At 45.1% G+C, this 20281-nt stretch overlaps 1 protein-coding gene and 1 non-coding gene across 2 annotated transcripts in view; both read right to left on the reverse strand.

The window, feature by feature from the left end:
• LOC128838209 (heat shock 70 kDa protein 12A-like) overlaps nucleotides 1-20169 on the reverse strand; it is a 73262-nt gene extending 53093 nt beyond the window's left edge. The window contains exon 1 of the mRNA XM_054030229.1: nucleotides 20096-20169. The gene's annotated coding sequence lies outside the window, so the exon portion shown is untranslated. The remainder of the gene's footprint in view (nucleotides 1-20095) is intronic.
• On the reverse strand, nucleotides 19944-20093 carry LOC128830710 (U12 minor spliceosomal RNA). The gene has a single exon (XR_008443660.1). It is a non-coding gene; the product is annotated as a U12 minor spliceosomal RNA (small nuclear RNA).
• Nucleotides 20170-20281: the final 112 nt, after the last annotated feature.

Genomic DNA, 20281 nt, shown 5'->3' on the forward strand with positions numbered 1-20281 from the left:
CGGCGCCTGGAAGATGGTGAGAACAGATGGCTATTATGGTTTGGTTGCTCATTTCTATTCACCCTGTCACACCTTTCTGCTCCTGGAATGCCAAACATGGACACAATATTATCCACTCAAACTGACCTATTCACTTCTGCATCTAACTTTGGACTCCCCAAGATACCCATCTTCAAACAAATTATCTAGCATCTCAGCTTAGAATTATAAAACAGGACAAGAGTACAATTTCTAAGCCAACATAATGTACTATTTAATATGGTGTAACATGCCTTGGTTAATAAAACATAAAATGAAAATAAAGAGGCTGAAGGTTAATCCAAGTTACATTGTTCATTTCTATTCGATCAGTCAAAATAATAACACAGTGACTATTCGTATTTATAAAGCACCTCTCCCCCAAAGTGCTACACATTTTAGTGTAATTTAAAAATAGTCAGGGAGGGGCTAAAACAAATCTCAAGGAGGAGTGACTTCCAGATCACCTAAGTGAGGACCCAAATGCCCATCACCTGGTCTGTAGTGGAGAGATCCCTGAAAAGCTGGTGACTTCAGAATATAAATATATCCCAGAGAAGAAGGCTCCAGATTGAGATCTTGAATCTGGCCAGGTTCTGTACCACTAAGAACCCAGATCCCCAGCTGTTGTCAATTGTTGCAGCTCCACTGATGTAATGGAGCAACAATGATTTACACCAGCTAGTGAGCTGACCTAAAATCTTTAAAAAACTATCCGGGCCAAATTAAAGTCCAGGTCCTGCTTTGCAGCCAGTCAGTGTAAAGAATGCAGGGTGTGCCTAACCTGATCAGAGCTGCCAACAGCCCTGATCAACAGAAAGTGAAATGGGTAATACTTAGAAAGACAAGAGATCCAGATAAATACTTTGGCATTTAAATGCTACTCCAAACCTGTGCTAAAATGAGTTGGAAAACTCGGGAGAACTGATTTTATCATGTGACTTCCAGTACTTCTGGCTTCTGAGAGGTGAGAAATACCAGCAAGAACATCTTTGTTCATGGTATATGAGGGCTTTCCATTTTGGTCCTGCCTGGAAGTTCCAGGTGGAAAGAGAATAAGTCCGCCAAACTTTTTCTAAATCTCAACATGGTTCTTGTTTTGGTCCAAGTAGGTGCCTATTATATCTGAACTCGTCCATCCATTCCTAGTATAGGTTTGCAAAAATGTCTATATTGATGACCAGACATAACAGAGATACTGGCTCAGATATCAGGCTGCAGCCATAGTGAGATTGGCATAGCCCACAATATGGAGTAGGGGACAAAGGTGACTTAATGCCATTTTACACACCCTGGATTCTGGGGCTGCCAGGAACCAGTTCAGTCCCCAGCATAAGCAAGAGCAGCTCCAAAGGCTGCCCTAACTTATGTCCTGGCAGCAGCTATCCCCAAGGAACATTCAGAAGCTCAACATAACATAAGAATATAAGAATGTCTATACTGGGTGAGACCAAAGGTCTATCTAGCGCAGTATCCTGTCTTCTGACAGTGGCCAACGCCAGGTGCCCCAGAGGGAATAAACAGAACGGGTAATCATCAAGGGATCCATCCCCTGTTGCCCATTCCCAGCTTCTGGCAAACAGAGGCTAGGAACACTAGCCCTGCCCATCCTGGATAATAGCCATTGATGGACCTTATCCTCCGTGAACTTATCTAGTTCTTTTTTGAACCCTGTTATAGTCTTGGCCTTTACAACATCCTCTGGCAAAGAGTTCCACAGGTTGACTGTGCGTTGTGTGAAAAAATACTTCCTTTTGTTTGTTTTAAACCTGCTGCCTATTAATTTCATTTGGTGACCCTTAGTTCTTGTGTTATGAGAAGGAATAAATAACACTTATTTACTTTCTCCACACCAGCCATGAGTTCTCCAGCCATAGCCACTCCCTCTCCCCACATGCCTCTTCCCTCCCCTTGGCACAATACTAAACTTGGGGTTGCCAATGGAAAGCAGTAAAGGCCCATTCTGCAGGCCTTATGTTACTAGCAGGCCTTCTTACATTGGGTTGGTGGAAGCAGATTCCCCAGTGGGAAAATCTGGTTGGTTTTCATCCTCTTTGTTCTGCAGGAGCAGTGTAAAGGAGCCACATAGCCAGGGCCAGCTCCAGGGTTTTTGGCCCCAAGCAGCCAAAAAAAAAAAAAAAAAAAGCCGCAATCGCGATCTGCGGCGGCAATTCGGCGGAAGGTCCTTCACTCCGAATGGGAGTGAGGGACCGTCCACCGAATTGCTGCCGAATAGCTGGACCTGCCGCCCCTCTCCGGAGTGGCCGCCCCAAGCACCTGCTTGCCAAGCTGGTGCCTGGAGCCGGCCCTGCACATAGCAGCCCAGAATCAGAGCCCAAGTGTGCCTTGCTACTGTGCACGGGACTCATTACCTTTTCAGCAGATGCCACACCTTCAGAGAATTCTGTTTTATACTTTGACAGACCAAGAAACAACATCTCTGTCATCTCATGTCTCTTTTGTAGTCCTTTGATCATAACATTAATCTCCTTCTAGAATGTTTTCACTTTCAAAATCACCATCTGGATTCTGGTTAAATGCTTGGATACCTCTTTCAAGTGCTTATTTTCCCCTGGGGTAGCCAGTGAACAATATTCAAACATAAGCCATTTCAGCAAACAATGATTTGCATAAATGTCTCTCTCTTATGGAAAGAAAAATGTATTGAATTGCTAGTTAAAGATACTCTATCTCTACATTTTTTATAGGAGAGATCTCATTCTCTATTGCAATTTTTAGGTTTTTCAAAGTAATTTTCTATTAAACTTTATGGGTTTCCATCCTTATTAAATTCTTTCGGACTTTTCCATACAGTACTAAAACTAAATCAGTTCTTACCTATATGGTGACCCAGCATGCTTTGCAGGAAAGCAGAAAAGAGAACATTTTGCACCTTTATGAAAAAGAAAAAGAAAGAAAGAAAGCTGCAAACCAGAGAAGTTGTACTAAATGTTAGAGACACAGTCAGTTAATTTAGGATAGGCAAATCTCATTGCTTCAAACTGCTTTTAAACTGCATTACAAATAGATGTGTTTCTATTATGTTAGATATCAAAGATCAAGTGTCTTCTTTAACTTTAACCCTTCTCCTGCAATGCTGGAAATGCTGGGCTAGAACTTGCCAGCCAGAAAGTGAGACTAACTAGATAGAAATGTGAGAAAGTGATAAATAGCTAGGTCTGAGCAAAAGGAACAAATGGGCAGGGAACATGTCTGACTGAGGCATGTGTTGTAGGTATGGCACTTGTATCAGACAAGACTTGGTTTTTGTGAACTGCACTTAGTTATTCTAGGACTTGGCAGCTGCAGCCACCATTTTGAAAGCCTTGTATGGAAGTGTTCATTCTCACAGAGACTTGACTTCACCCTGCGCAATCTCCCTAGCACAGATGTGTTGTAAAAAGTGACTTACCCCAGTATAGATTACCCTGGTGGCAATACCAGTAGCTACATCTGTGTAGCTACTGCAGTGCCAAACACATTTGTGTAGCCAGGCCCTGACCTCCATGGTGTTACTCCTGGGGGAATTCTGCACCACAATATTTGAAAATTCTGCATATTTTATTTGTCAAAATAACACAATATAATCATGCCAGTTTCAATTATTTTGGTAATTTATTTCAAAATAGCTGTCAGCAAGTATGTCTGTAACAATACAGAGCAATAAAGAAAAAAAGATTCTGGTATATATATATTTTTTGACAAATAGCTTCCTTTCTAGGCATGTTAATCCAGAACTTTGAGTAATTCATTTAAATTAAAATACAGAACTATATTTCCTGCACCTATCAGAGCTAGTGCAAAGGCTTGGGGGAGTCAGGGGTAATGGAGGAGCTGAGGGAGGGGAAAGGAGCCTAGGAGTGAACTTGGAGGGTGTTGGGTGGGAGAAGGTTTTTTGGTGGGGAATGGGATTGTTAGGGAGTTGGGAAGCCTACCCCATGCAGACCCTGGTTGACCCTCCAGCAGCCCTGTGTGGCCCACTCTGTCCAAACCTGGCTCTGCGGGCAGGGTGCTGTGATGAATTTCTACTCCTGGGGGAATTCTGCAGAACTGGGCATAGAATTTTTTTTTCCACACAGAAAATACATTCTGCCTCAGAAGTACTGCAGTTTCGCATTTTGCCCACCAGAGGCCGCTGTGGCACCAGAACAGCTGGGTGCATTGATGCAGCCGGCTGTTCTGGTGCCATAGCGGCCTCTGGTGGGAAAAAGGTGGAAATGCAGCATTTCTTGGGCAAAATGTATTTTAGGTGGGAAAATACAAAATTATTCGGGACAGAAGAATTCTGTGCTTCCGCAGATGCTCAGAATTTCCCCAGGAGTAATGGTGTGCAGGTGAAATGCACCTACTTCTACACCCTTTCAGGGGCTGCAGCAAACCCCAGCCTGCATGGCCAAAGGGTGCAGAGGAGGGAATGGGGCCATGACACTGCTTCAGCCCTTCTTTCTGTGCATCCCTGAGGAATATGGAGGGAATGCTCCCCCATTTGCAGGGACTACAGTTGTGCCAGACCCTTAAATATGCTCCTTCTGACCCCCCCCCCCACTCATGTAAGGGCCGGAAACAATCTGACCCTAACGCATTTTAATTAGCCATGGTGACAGGGGAAGAGAAGATGATTTAAGGGCAAAGAGACAAAGCAAGGGGTGGAGATGCAATAAGGGACCAGGCTCCTTGAGCCCCGTGTTCTTTTCTTGTCTGTCCTTTCTTCCTGCCCTTCTCCTGTATTTGCTTTCATGCTCAGTTTGGAGATGTCAGTCTGTTTCTCAAGGGCAGAGAAGCTGAAATACAAATGTGGCTTCTGATGAAGCAAATATTGAGCAAGCACTTAAATAAGCAGCCAAAGGAGCGGTGATGGGACTATTCAGGACAGAGGGTGGAAGTATTCAAAACTCTTTATGTACCTAACATGGCTGGTTCAGGGATATTGAACCCAAGCCGGCTACAGTGTGAGGTGAGGGACAAAGGACCAGATTTTTAAAGGTGCTTAAAGATCCAGAGTGGCACCTAGGCCAGATCCTCAACAATATTTAGGTGCTGAACCTACTTTGCTTTCAATTGGAGTTAGTCACCTAAATGCCTTTGAGGATCTGGGCCATAGTGGGATTTCCAAAAGCATCTCCAAGATGCCCTCTAAGCACCTATCTGCATCTTTAGGCACTTTAATACCTTTAAATGTTTGGCCCTAAATGACTTACTAGACTTGTCTCTCCTTATCCAGCTGATTCTCTGCCAAAAGTTTCTAGAGAAAAAGAGATTACTTTTTCCCCCATCTTCTCTACCTCTTGCAGGAAATCTTGGCTCCAGCTGTCCATCTTAACAAGAACTGATTTTGCCATCTCTATCTCATTGATTTTTATCACTCTCCTGAGCACAGGAAACAGGGAAGAAATAATGTTCTGGGTAGTTATTGCATGCTATACAGGGAAGAAATATGTCAGTATGGTTAGTTCATGCTAAAATCAACTTAATTGCATGGAGAATTAGGCAAATGTCTCCAGATGTTAATGAGAATTGAGGTGTTCGCTGCATTGACAAATGTATCTTTGTCTTTCTTTGTAAATTCAGTCAACTGTGCAATGAAGGTTGCTTGGGACTGCTATGTAGACAGAGATGGCGTAACAGCACTGTATGTATGTATATTATATAAGTTCCATGATTGGGTGTTCCATGACAGGGAATTTCATACAAAAGGCAAGGCCAGAACAGCCTATATTTTCAGAAGGCCAATGAATTGCAGGTGACTAACAACCTAATTTCATCTACAGATCAGGTGATCATCCAAGTGCTAATGTTTGCTGTGGCAATTTATGATGGTGCAAATTTTGTGGGATCAAAAAATGCAGATTGTGCTTACCGGACCTCTAAGGTAGGCCTAGAGAAGATCTATGGGAATTTGAAGTTGGTGTAGCAATGCATTGGGGGGAATGAAGGCAGGAACAAAAAAAAACAGCTCCCTTTCCTCAGTGTATGAGAGACCTGGAGGGTCTCCAGTGAGGAGACTAGCGACGGACCAAGGAAAAGAGCAAGTTCTACCCCTTCCAAGGCTCTCTGACACTGAGGAAAGGGAGCTCCCGACATGCCTGGTAGGGTAGTGCCAGACCATTAGGGGACTGGCACACCCTAGCATGCAAACGCAAACAGTGTGTGCAAATTGTATTTGGTTCTCAGGCTGGCTGAATGCTCACCCTAGTGCTCTTTTTCGACACAAGCTGCTAATCCAAGTCTGAGGCTCTGGGGATGTTCCACTTGGAAGCAGAAATTGATGGAGTCTGGTATTTTCTTTGGTGCCATCTTGTTTATTTACCAGGTGTGACACTGTATGGAATATGTGAGACATTTAATGATATTATTGATAACAATATTATAAAATTGCAAGGAATCTTACCAGATATGCCACATAAGGTATCAGTGAAAATGTTATGTTTTGCCAAGTATGATTAGGACCCTACCAAATTCACAGCCATGAAAAACGCGTCATGAACCATGAAATCTGGTCTGCCCCATGAAATCTGGTCTTTTGTGTACTTTTACCCTATACTATATAGATTTCACTGGGGAGACCAACATTTCTCAAGCTGGGAGTCCCAACCCAAAAGGGGGTCATGAGGGGTTGCAAGGTTATTGTAAGGGGGTCATGGTATTGCCACCCTTACTTCTGTGCTACCTTCAGAGCTGGGTGGCCAGAAAGTGGCGGCTGCTGGCCAGGCACCCAGTTCTGAAGGCAGCACCACCAGTAGCAGTGCAGAAGTAAGGGTGGCAATGGGTGGCCAGAGAGTGGTGGCTGCTGGCCAAGGGCTCAGGTCTGCAGGCAGCAGCACAGAAGTAAGGGTGGCAATATCATACTATGCCATCCTTACTTCTGCGCTGCTGCTGGCAGTGGTGCTGCCTTCAGAGCTGGGCTCCTGGCCAGCAGCTGCCACTATCCGATCACCCATCTCTGAAGGCAGCACTGCTGCCAGCAGCAGCACAGAAGTCAGGGTGGCAATATCACAACCCCCTTATAATAATTTTGTGATGCCCCCGCTTCCCCTTTTGGGTCAAGATCCCTACAGTTACAACACCGTGAAATTTCAGATTTAAATATCTGAAATCATGAAATTTATTATTTTTAAAATCCTGTGACTGTGAAATTAACCAAAATGGACTGTGAATTTGGTAGGGCCCTAAGTATGATAATCTTGTTTATATGTTTGTATCATCTTTGTATTGTGAATTACAAATATGTGTGATATATCTGTATTTCAAACTTGTGCAGTGCTTCTGGGTGACATTCCCAGACAGATTGGCATCAGCATTATCCAGCCTGCTTGATGGCATATCAAAGGCAATCAAGTTTACAATTAAACCATTGAGAGAAGGCAGGGGCTACACCTTATGAGTCAGCAAGACATGTAGGGGCATGCCTGTGGATAGAGAACTCTAAGGCTTTTCCATGCCTATTGTTGTCAGATGTCACCGGTGTGGTGCTCTGCTCTGTTCAATGCTGATAACAGTCGGCTGTATGCATGTGTTCCCTCTCTGTGCTGCCCCGGCTCTGCACAGGTAGCTGACACAGCAGACCCCGAGAGAACCCCCAATGACCACAGACTCCGGATAAGGTACAAAGGCACCCAGCCAGGTTTATTGTCAAATGAAGCACAGTAATAGTTTCTACAGGACATACTATGAATTTGTGCCCCCTGAAAATCGACTGGTTCAGTCAATGGTGAGACTTACCACTGCTCCCTAGGCCAGACAAAGATAGTCACTCGGGGATGCAGTCTTATACACAGGTACAAACAAATTACACATCACTCCTGATGCATTGAGGTACCCCTCGACGTGTTAAGGTGCTGCCTCTCTCCTGGTACATGTTGGTTCGAACAAACAATTCTATACATCATGTTAGCCTTTTGACCCTGCCTTTTGGAGGGGTCAGCCTGTTCCTCATTATCTCTGTGGAATGTGTTCGTACCAGGATGTTCTGGTGCCATCCTGGCACATGTTCATCCTATTAGTACTTGATACCTTTTAGATATGTAAAAAACAAACAAACGAGGAGTCCTTGTGGCACCTTAGAGACTAACAAGTTTATTTGGGCATAAGCTTTCGTGTGTGTGACGTTATTGACATAAACTGGGACCATATAGATCATCGTTGCAACCAAGGTCCGGTAGTGGCACCCAAATCTTGTATAAAGGGGGTCAAATGGGGTGTCTAGGACAAGGTTATGGTTTACTGGTTATGATTGTGCTGTCTATATGTATGTATCAGTTTTGTAGTTGAAGTTATGAATATTGGCTCTATACTGTCTGTATGGCAAACTTATGCTATGCTTCTGGGTGACATCCCAGACAAGCTGAGATTAGCTCTGCCTAGCCTGCTTGATGGCCCATTAAGGACCATCAGCTATACAATGGACCCATTGAGAGAAGGCAGATACGCCTTGTACCTCAGCAAAGTATGCAGGGACTGGCCCATGTGACTCCAGACTCCATTTTGCTGTAATTTTCGACAGTAAGAACAAAGAGGTGTTCTTACACCTGGAAAAGACTATATAAGGCTGATGCCTGATCTCCATCTGGTCTTCAATCTTGCTTCTTACCTCTGGAGGGACTTTGCTACAAACTGAAGCTCTGAACAAAGGACTGAATGACCCATCCCAGCGGGGGATGTATTCCAGAGACTTGATTTGAACCTGCAGTTTATTCCATCGCTGCTGCAAGCCTGAACCAAGAACTGTGCCATTACTGTATGTAATTGATTCCATTTAACCAATTCTAATTCTCATCTCTATCTTTTCCCTTTTATGAATAAACCTTTAGATTTTAGATTCTAAAGGATTGGCAGTAGCGTGATTTGTGGGTAAGGTCTGACTTGTATATTGACCTGGGTCTGGGGCTTGGTCCTTTGGGATCAGGAGAACCTTTTTCTTTTACTGGGGTATTGGTTTTTATAACCATTTGTCCCCATAACGTGTGGCACTGGTGGTAATACTGGGAAACTGGAGCGTCTAAGGAGATTGCTTGTGAGACTTGCGGTTAGCCAGTTGGGTGAGACCGAAGTCTTAGTCTGGCTGGTTTGGTTTGCCTTAGAGGTGGAAAAACCCCGGCCTTGGGCTGTAACTGCCCTGTTTTAGCAATTTGTCCTGAGTTGGCACTCTCAGTTGGGTTCCGCCAGAACCGCATTGTCACAGTGTGCTAGAACCTACTTCATCAGATGTATGAAGTAAAAGATACAGGAGCAGGTATAAATACATGAAAGGATGTGGGGTGCTTTACCAAGTGTTAAGTCAGTCTAACCAGATAAATCAATTAACAGCAGGATACCAAGGGAGGAGAAATAACTTTTGAAGTGGTAAGAGAATGGCCCATTACAGACAGTTGACAAGAAGGTGTGAGTAACAGTAGGGAGAAATTAGTATTGGGGAAATTAAGTTTAGGTTTTGTAATGACCCAACCACTCCCATTCAGGCCTAATCTGATGGTATCTAGTTTGCAATTAATTCTAGTTCTGCAGCTTCACGTTGGAGTCTGTTTTTGAAGTTTTTTTGTTGAAGAATTGCCACTTTGAGGTCTGTTATTGAGTGACCAGAGAGATTGAAATGTTCTCCTACTGGTTTTTTAATGTTATGATTCCTGATGTCAGATTTGTGTCCATTTATTCTTTTGCATAGAGACTGTCCGGTTTGGCCAATGTACATGGCAGAGGGGCATTGCTGGCAGACTAACACGGCTACCACTGAAACCTGTCACCATTTTAGATATGTGTATACGTGCAATTAGCAGCCTTTTTCTTGCCAACTGCTGTGAGCAGGGCCTGCCTCTGGCTCACAGCTTAACTTTGCTTTATGTTAGCAAAGTCTTGACCATTACTTTAGTTTGGGCCTCAGACTTCATACCGGACTCTGATACAAGGCTTATGTTTCAGGGCCTCATCTTACTACACCCATGTGCTATAAGTTTGTGTTTGGGACAAAGAAAGTACAGGCCACATGGCAAAGGCAGCATAAAAAGGCAGCTGCATCTTTTCCATTTTGTCTTCAGTCCTGCTTCCCACCTCTGAAGTAACTTGTCTACAAACTGAAGCTCCGAACAAAGGACTGAATTACCCATCCGTGCTTTGGATGTGTTCCAGAGGGACTTTCAAGCCAGCAAACTCACCAATACTGCAATGAACCTGATACATGGACTTTGAATCTTTGTTTGTATGTGACTGCTTTACCATTTAACAGCTCTCTTCTTGTTCTTTCTTTTTTCTTTATAATAAACCTTTAGTTTTAGACACTAAAGCAGGGGTTGGCAACCTTTCAGAAGTGGTGTGCCAAGTCTTCATTTATTTTAATTTAAGGTTTTGCATGCCAGTAATACATTTTAACATTTTTAGAAGGTCTCTTTCTATAAGTCTATAATATATAACTAAACGATTGTTGTATGTAAAGTAAATATGGTTTTTAAAATGTTTAAGATGTTTCATTTAAAATTAAATTAAAATGCAGAGCCCCCCGGACTGGTGGCCAGGATCCAGGCAGTGTGAGTGCCACTGAAAATCTGCTCGCGTGCCGCCTTCAGCACGCGTGCCATAGGTTGCCTACCCCTGCACTAAAGGATTGGCTTGTAGCGTGGTATTTTTGTTAAGAGTCAAACCTAGGGTTACCATATCTAATAAATAAAAAAAGAGGACCCTCCACGGGCCCTGGCCCCGCCCATTTCCCCACCCCCCAGCCCTGCCCCAACTCCGCCCATTCCCCGCCCTAACTCCGCCCCCTCCTCCCTCCCACTCCCAGCCAGGGGGAAAGGGCTGCCCCAGCGCTACCGGCTTCAGGGTTTGCCGGGCAGCCCCCAGACCGTGCGCCCCCGGCCGGCGCTTCCCCAGCGCAGCTGGAGCCCGGGAGGGGAAGCGCCCAGCTGGGGGCGCAGGGTCTGGAGGCTGCCCGGCAAACCATGAAGCCGGTAGCGCTCGGGCTTTGGGCCATCCCTATGCCTCCGGACCCTGCGCCCCCAGCCAGGCACTTCCCCTCCCAGGCTCCGGCGGCACAGTGTCCGGAGGCACGGGGACTGCCCGAAGCCGGTAGTGCTCGGGCAGCCCAGCTCTTAAACAGAGCCGAAGAGGAGCAGAGCCTCCAGCCGCGGCGGCTCTGCTCCTCCCCGACTCTTCGGCTCTGTTTAAGAGCCGGGCTGCCCAAGCGCTACCGGCTTCGGGCAACCCCCGTGCCTCCGGACACTGCGCCCCCAGCCGGGCACTTCTCCTCCCTGGCTCCGGCGGTGCAGGGTCCGGAGGCACGGGGGGCTGCCCGAAGCCGGTAGCGCTCGGGCAGCCTGGCTCTTAAACAGAGCCGAAGAGTCGGGGAGGAGCAGAGCCGCCATTTTCCCGGACATGTTCGGCTTTTTGGCAATTCCCCCCGGACGGGGGTTTGACTGCCGAAAAGCCGGACATGTCCGGGAAAAAGAGGACGTATGGTAACCCTAGAACCTATACTGTAACGTGGCTGGCCCTTTGGGGTCAGAAGAACATTTTGTATATGTGAGCAGAGTGTTAAAATAACGTACTGTACTGGATCTATGTGCTGACTGGGAGCCAGAGAACTGGAATGCAATAAACGGGGCTGTGTGGTTTTTTTTTTTTTGCTTCTTGATAACCAGTGTACGGAGCAGAATCACCATTTGTGACTGGTTGGGGAGTTTAACTTCAGTGTTACCCACCAGTCTTGGGAGTATCTCTCTCTTTTTTGCAGCCTGCCCTGTCCTTGGCATTTCCAGTGAGAGCTGCCTCAGGTCACACCTTATTTCTCATGGGAGCTCCCACTATCTTTCCTCCCCAAGTAAGGAAGCTGAGTCCAAGAAGAGATCAGAGGTGCTTACTGCATTTTTACAAATTAAACTTTCTAGCTGGGGAAAGGCCTCCCAACCTCAGCTCAGCCAGACAAAACAATAGGGAGGTCTTCTGAGCTTCTGGTCACAAATTAGTGAAAATTTCTGCATGTTTTTGTCTCTCTTCTTCCAACTTCGAAAGAGTATATTCTGTAGACAGAAAGCCTCAGAATGAGTAAAATACTCCACTTTCCATCTGTGACAGAATGCACCCCTGTGTCCATACCCCACACACTATTGTAATAATCTTTGTACAAAATATTCCTTGTGAGTTGTCATTTGAAAACTCATAATTTGCTGGTCAATATTGTCCTGATAAAATGTGTGGCAACACTGTTTATGAAGTTATAAGATTCCACTGCATGGTGTTATTAACACATGTTTCAAACAGATATTGGCAAGCAGTTCTGTCTCAAACAAAGGAATGTGTGCTCTGCTTAATTTGCATTTAAGCTGTAACTAGCCATCAAGTAGGAAGGAGAGACAAAGGAAGCTCAAACAGGTGAAGAATAAACAGCAGGGGACATCCTTCCATTTAGATTCTTTGTCTCCTGAATCTCAGCTGGAAATATTTTTTCAAGAGGGGCACTGACACTATAAAAAGGAGGGACAAATACCCCAAGGTACCTCCCCCGCGTCCTTGCCCATCACATTCACAGCACCGGAAATGGCAAAGGAATCATTCATTGAACTCTGGGAGAAGGTGTCTTGACCTAAAAAGTTTGGTCAGTAAGCCTGCTGAAAGCATAAGGTGAGAAATTTTGCTTGAAGCTGATATCGGGTTTTTTTAAGTTAGGCACCAGTAGTGTGTTAACTTTATTTTCTTGTAACCATTTCTGACTTGGATGACTCATTACGTGTACTCACTTAAAATCAATCTCTTTGTAGTTAATAAGCTTGTTTCATTTTCTTTATCCAATCTAACGTGTTTAAATTGAAGTGTTTGCGTCTCCATTTGGGGAGACAAGTTGTGTGCATATTATTTCTATTAAAGAAATATTGGGCTTTATAGAAATGTGTACTTTCCAGGAGAGAGCTGGGCAGCAAAGGACATTTCTGGGGGGGAGGAGAGAAATCTAAGACTGGGAGTGTATTGGGGTCAGAGCCCAGGTGTGGCTGGCTGGCTGGCTGCAGCACATACACAGACATAGCTGGGAGTGACTTGCACTCTGGGGACTGTTTATGAGCAGTCCAGGCTGGAGCCTCCAGCAGCAAAGCACCATAAAGGGCACCTCAGATTAGAGGACAGGGGTGGCACAACTACTCATTAGTCTGGATTGTATCCTGGTATGTCAAACCATCTATGTACAGCAATTTCTTTGCTGAACCTTTTAAGTATACTTGCAAGTTAACATTGAAGTGGGACCCTGTTCAGTGGGAGAAAAATAAAATTAAAAAATTGGAGGAGTTTTAGGCCACTCGCCCAGTACTGAAATGTACAGGGCTTGTCACGGACGTCTAGTAAAGTCATGGAACGTGTGACGTCCATGACCTCTGTGACTAAATCGTCTTCTTACCCATGACTTGAATCATTTTAGAGTGGGCTTGACAACACTTTGGACAACATTCCTACTTGAGAAGTGTGCTTATGCATGTGCTTAACTTTAAGCATGTACTTAGACCATTAAATAGTGAGACGTGCTGTCAGTGTCTCTGGCAACTATCGAATCCTTCCAAAGGCCTTTCCTTTTTTCAGCTGTTTCTCAGCTGATCGTTTAGCTCAGTGGCTCTCAGCCTTTCCAGGCTGCTGTACCCCTTTTAAGAATCTGATTGATCTTGTGTACCTCCAAGCTGCACCTCACTTAAAAGCTTACAAAATCAGACATAAAAATACAAAAGTGTCACAGCTACACTATTACTGAAACATTTCTGACTTTCTCATTTTTACCATATAATTGTAAAATAAATCCACTGGAATATAAATATCGTACTTACATTTCAGTGTATAGACTATAGAGCAGTATAAACAAGCCATTGTCTGTATGAAATTTAGTTTATACTGACTTTGCTAATGCTTTTTATGTAGCCTGTTATAAAACTAGGCAAATATCTAGATGAGTTGATGCACCCCCTGGAAGACCTCTGCGTATCCCCAGGGGTATATGTGCCCCTGGTGGAGAACCATGGGTTTAATGGAATCATTTTGCCTGACATGGATTCATGCCCCTAGACTATTAAACACTGGACACATGGGTTCAAAAACAGCCTTGGTTCATAGCTGAAATGAGATTGAATAATAAAACAATAGAAATTAAGCAATACGTAGGAACTGTTAAGTCATTTGGTTCACCTAATGCATGACTATTCCCATGGACCATGAGGCGACACATGGGGGGAGGAGGCATGCGGGGTCATGTGCCCCCTCCTATTTGCTGCTTGGCTTGTACTGTGCATGCTCACACTGACTCGAGCATACTCAGTAACACTGCTGAAGCCAGCTGCCCTCACTCTGCCCCCCCCCCCCACACTATTGGCAGGCACGGGTCGTCATGCATGTCTTACATCAACCACCTTGTTGTAAAGGCTCTAAAAGCATTTTGTAGAGTATAGACTCTATAGAGGAATCCTTTCACCCAGTTCATAACATAGCGAGCAAACCTGGGAGGGCAGTGGGGCCTCCATTGAGAGTTATGTGTGTGCTTCTTGCTCCTCCTCCAGAAACAAATCCGTGAGTGAGCAAGCTTGACTATGCACTCACTTCCTTCTGGATACTGGAAAGAGTGGACACCTGACCACCCACAGCCTCAGCCAGGGCATTTTACAGGGCTGGCTTAGACTTGCTAGAGCCTGGGGCCAAAGCCTGAGCTGCACCACCTGGGGCTGAAGCTGAAGCCTGAGGGTTTCAGCCCTAGGTGGCAGGGCTCAGGTTATAGGCCTCCTGCCTGGGGCTGAAGCCTTTGGGCTTTAGTTTTGGCAGAGCTATCCCTTGGGTACGGCGAATTGGGGCAACCACTCCGGGCCCCACGCTATGGGGAGCTCTGCAGGCCTGTGTGATTGGCTGGCGCAGTCAGTCCCAGAAGTGACGGATTTGTCACTGCCGCCCCAGGCTCCACAGTCCCCTAGGGATGGCCCTGGGCTTTGGTCCCTCTCACCCAGGGCAGTGAGGCTCAAGTGACTCAGGCTTCGGTCCCCCCTTCTGAGGTCATGTAGTAATTTTTGTGGTCAGAAGGGGATTGCGGTGCAATGAAGTTTGAGAACCCCTGAAGCTGACTGACATTTTTCTCTCTCTAGGAGCAGACAAAAGACGTCTCAATAGATACACGGAAGGGCTATGAGCAATATTCATGGTTCAGGATGTAGAATGGTCATCGCCAGGAAGGATAAAGAATTCCTCTCACTACGTCGTGATACTACAGGGTAATACTCATTATTACTTTTTTAAAAATACCTTGACTTTTTAAATACCACACGGAAAGATCCATATAAAATACAAATCATGTGCAAAAGAAGAAGAGAAGAAACAGTTCAACTGCACATACAGGGAACAATACAGCTACAACTCTCCTATCCCAGCAGTACCAATTTTTGAAACAAAAACACATATATGTTTATTGCAGTTTCTAGTATCAGAGGGGTAGCCGTGTTAGTCTGAATCTGTAAAAGCAACAGAGGGTCCTGTGGCACCTTTGAGACTAACAGAAGTACTGGGAGCAAAAGCTTTCGTGGGTAAGAACCTCACTTCTTCAGATGCAAGTCTCAAAGGTGCCACAGGACCCTCTGTTACTATTGCAGTTTCTGTGTGGCTCAGAAGTTTGTCTCTTTCACCAACAAACGTTGGTCCAATAAAAGATATGCCCTCACCCACCTTGTCTCTCATATATGTTTACGAAATATGCTTCATTAATATGTGTGTGTCTGTCCTCCAGCGTGGCAGCACTGTCTTCTACTGGCTAGACTCCCAGACCTGCTCAAATGGGGTTGAGCCTTTTCCCTAACATAGCTAAATGTTACACTAAACTACAGCGGTGACTTGTCCATAGTGTCTTAGCATGTTCCCCTCTAGTGGCTGCAGCTAGAATTGCAGATAGGCTATAAACCCTATGTTGGAATTATTAATGACATTTGAAAGTATTAATATGGGAAACCACCAAAGACACTTTTAACCATAAATTCCTTTATAAAATCCAAAGGCCACATGGTACTTATACAATTTCTCTAGACATGCCTAAAAAGCCTAACTAATAAGCAATTGACTACATCCAAACAGTAACAAAACATTTATAAGCATTTGCTCAAGATACTTACAAACAGGCTAAGCCCAGAGGTGCTCAGACCCATATTGGTCAGCTCCAATGTGGTCAGGCAGGGATTTGCAATGAACCATTTAAGACTTTACTTTTTATACTCTTTAACAAGCAAGTGATGTCATTTTCAATTACCGACTTCATCTAAAGACCAATTTGAGACAGTTCACTCTTATTTCCAGTCTTAATGCAGCTAAAAACTACAACCTGCTTTCTTCCCCAGGCCTTTCCTCCCCTCCTTCTTACATCCCTACAGTTTTCCCATTGCACCTTGGCTCACAGAGGCTTTAACATAGGAAAGGTTGTGTTGGCTCATTTTAAGACAGATTATTTTTGTTTTATTTAAAACCATGTGCACTCATGCCTACTGGTCAGAGGCCTTCTTTTTAGAAACTTCCCCTTATCTCATCAGTTATTCTTTGAATCAGACAGCCGCCAGACTTCATTCCTTCTGGCCTTATAATTTACTATTTTCAAGGCTTTCCTTCTAGTTGGTAGTCAGGGCCCTTTTTAACAAAACATATATATACTTAACCAAACTTAAGCTAACACTAATTCTTTAATTTCATATTTATCCTACCATGCTGACTATTTTGCTATCACTTGTACCATTGTGATTAGCTAGTTTGACTACCTGGATAACACAGAGCATAGGACTTCCCTGAATTAATTGCTGTTTGAACTAGAGCATATCTTTTATAACATATCCAATCTTGATTTAAAAATTTCCAGTGATCAGGGATGCTGGGACAATTTGTAGAGCCATTGAACCAAACTGCAAACCCTGCATATGAAGAAAATCACTTCAAGCCGGAGGTGTGGCAGCACCCCCTCCACCTCAAGTTCCAGTAGTTATGCCAGTGATGAAGAATCCGCCATGACCCTTGGTAAGTTGTTCCAATGGTTAATTATCCTCACTGTTAAATATTTGCACCTCATTTCTAGTCTGAACTTATCTAGCTTCAACTTCCAGCCATTGGATCTTGAAGACCCCATTATCACATTTCTGTTCCTCATTATAGTCTGTGATCAAATCATCTCTTAACCTTCTCTTTGATAAATAAATAGATTGAGCTCCTCAAATCTTTCGCATATTTTCCAGTCCTCTCATCTTTCTTGTGGCTCTTCTCTGAACCTGCTTCAATTTTTCAACATGCTTCTTGAATTGTGGGCACCTAAACTGGACCCACTATTCCAGTAGTGGTTGCACCAGCGTCAAATACAGAGGTAAAATAACCTCTGCACTACTCCAGATTCCCCTGTTTATTTGTCCAAGGATCGCCTTAGCCTTTTTGGCCACAGTGTTGCACTGGCAGTTTATGTTCAGCTGGTTATCCACCACAATCCCCAAGTCTTTTTCAGAATCACTGTTTTCCAGAATAGAGTTTCCCATCCTTTAAGTATGGCCTGTATTCTTTGTTCCGAGCTGCATGCCTTAACATTTGGCCTTATTGAAATACATATTGTTTGCTTGCACCCAGTTTACTAAGGGCAGGTCCAGACTGGAAACTTTAATCACTGCAGCTGCACCAATGCAGCTGTGCTGCTGTAGCACTTCTTGTAAAGACGCTCTAAGCCAGTGGTCTACAACCTTTTTAGGCCCAAGATCACTTTTTGAATTTAATGGCAACCCAGGATCTACCCTGCCCCTTCCCCAAGGCCCCGCCCCTTCTCCGAAGCCCCACCCTGCTCACTCCATTCCCCCCCCCCACTCACTTTCAAGGGGTTGGGGCAGGAGGTTGGAGTTCGGGAGGGGATGCAGGCTCTGGGCTGGGGGAGTTTGCAGTGTGAGAGGGGGCTCCGGGCTGAGCCTGGGGCAGGGGTTTGGGGTTCAGGAGGGGGTGAGGGGTACAAGCAATGGGAGGGAGTTTGGGTGCAGGGAGGGGGCTCCGGGCTGGGGCAGAGTGTTGGGGTGCAGGAGGGGGTATGGGGTGCTGGATCCAGGAGACTGGGGGTTTGGATGAGAGGAACCACCGGGGAGAGGAACCACTCACAATCAGACAAAAAAGGAGATAACTGTGCAAAGCATAAATGTAAATCCAAAGTCTGCAAGCTTTTACTGTAAATCTACAGTGGAACAGACAACCGGCCAAACCTTAAGCATATTCTCACCAGCAACCACGCACCGCACCATAACAACTCTAACTCAGGAACCAACCCATGCAACAAACCTTGATGCCAACTCTGCCCACATATCTACACCAGCAACACCATCACAGGACCTAACCGGATCAGCTACAATATCACCGGCTCATTCACCTGCATGTCCACCAATGTTATATATGCCATCATATGCCAGCAATGCCCCTCTGCTATGTACATTGGCCAAACTGGACAGTCACTACGCAAGAGGATAAATGGACACAAGTCAGATATCAGGAATGGCAATATACAAAAACCTGTAGGAGAACACTTCAACCTCCCTGGCCACACAATAGCAGATGTAAAGGTAGCCATCTTACAGCAAAAAAACTTCAGGACCAGACTCCAAAGAGAAACTGTTGAGCTCCAGTTCATTTGCAAATTTGACACCATCAGATCAGGATTAAACAAAGACTGTGAATGGCTATCCAACTACAGAAGCAGTTTCTCCTCCCTTGGTGTTCACACCTCAACTGCTAGCAGAGCACCTCACCCTCCCTGATTGAACTAACCTCGTTATCTCCACACTGATTTATACCTGCCTCTGGAGATTTCCATTACTTGTATCTGAAGAAGTGAGGTTCTTACCCACCAAAGCTTATGCTCCCAATACTTCTGTTAGTCTCAAAGGTGCCACAGGACCCTCTGAAGTTTTTCCAAGACACTTAGGAGTGAAAGATCATATGTCATTGGAAATGCAATGTCTCCTAGATTTACAGTAAAAGCTTGCAGACTTTGGATTTACATTTATGCTTTGCACAGTTATCTCCTTTTTTGTCTGATTGTGAGTGGTTCCTCTCCCCCACAACTTCCTCAAAAATATTTAAAAGTTTATATTGCATCCATTAATGTTTTGCAGTAGCTTTCTAGCTGCTGTAACTTATTGTAGCCTGGCTTGCCTAGACACATTGTACGACCAAAAAATCCACACAGCATAGGTGCTGGAACTAAGGGTGTTGCCACAACCCCTGGCTTGATGTGGTTTCCATTATATAGTGGGTTTACAATTTGGTTCAATTCCTCTCAGCCTCCCCCCCCCATACAAATTGTTCCAGCACCCCGTCACACAGATCTGATTTCCCCCTCCCCCCCTTCTTTCTTTCTTTCTTTCTTTCTGTGGGAGCCCTGAGTTTGCACTAATAGGGTCTGTAGGTTATTGATGAATAGACTGAAAATGCTAGGGCTGAGTTTAGTATTTTGTTAGCATATTGTTTGTGGTATTTGATAGACTGGGATATAGATTTCATTATATTATACGTTTCCCACTAATTCCTCTTGGTCTGAAGTTCAGTCCCGGGAGAAGGCAGATGGATCTGAAACATTTTTAACTGGCAGGCAAAGATCTTCCCCTGCTTTGCTCATTAATCTGTTTCATGAGAATCACACAACACTGGCGTTCACGTATAAAACGGGACGGATCTGTTCATGTTTTTCTTTTAGCGTTGCAAAATTTTGCCAGTGTAGCCCCCGCAGGGGTCCGTGTCCGAATACGAAGGATTGAGATAATGAGTTCGTTTCGCTGGCCCAACGGCTGGAAAGCGCCCGGATCGCAAAGCTGTTTCAGCTCTTGCAGGCCTGTGCCCCGCACCGAGCTCTATCACCCAGCAAAGCATCGGTGCACGGAACAGCCCCTGCAGGGCGGACACGCAACTCCTTTGTCTTTGCAACATCAGCAGGTGGGTGGGATCGGGCAGATCACGGCACCCGGGCATCTCACTAAGTAGGCGAGTCACCCTGGGGGCGACCTGTACCCGCGCAAAAATTCTTCTCACATTAGCAGTGAGGACCCGGGCGTCACCCCGGATCGTTATTTTCCTTACTCATAAGTTTAAGGCATACCGAAAAACTGCAGCGGCCGGAGAGGGGAGCCGAGGCGGATGCTACAGGAGTCAGGGTGAGCAAGGCGGCAGTTCCACCCCGAATCCAGGTCAAGCCAGGCCGCAGTCCTAGACCCTCCTGATGCTTCCACCAGTGTCTCTTTTCAGCGTGAGCGATGTTTTCGGGGTAGAAATCGACCAGGGTAAC

Source organism: Malaclemys terrapin, chromosome 1 (genome assembly GCF_027887155.1).
Source record: "Malaclemys terrapin pileata isolate rMalTer1 chromosome 1, rMalTer1.hap1, whole genome shotgun sequence".
In the NCBI taxonomy this organism is placed as follows: domain Eukaryota; kingdom Metazoa; phylum Chordata; order Testudines; family Emydidae; genus Malaclemys; species Malaclemys terrapin.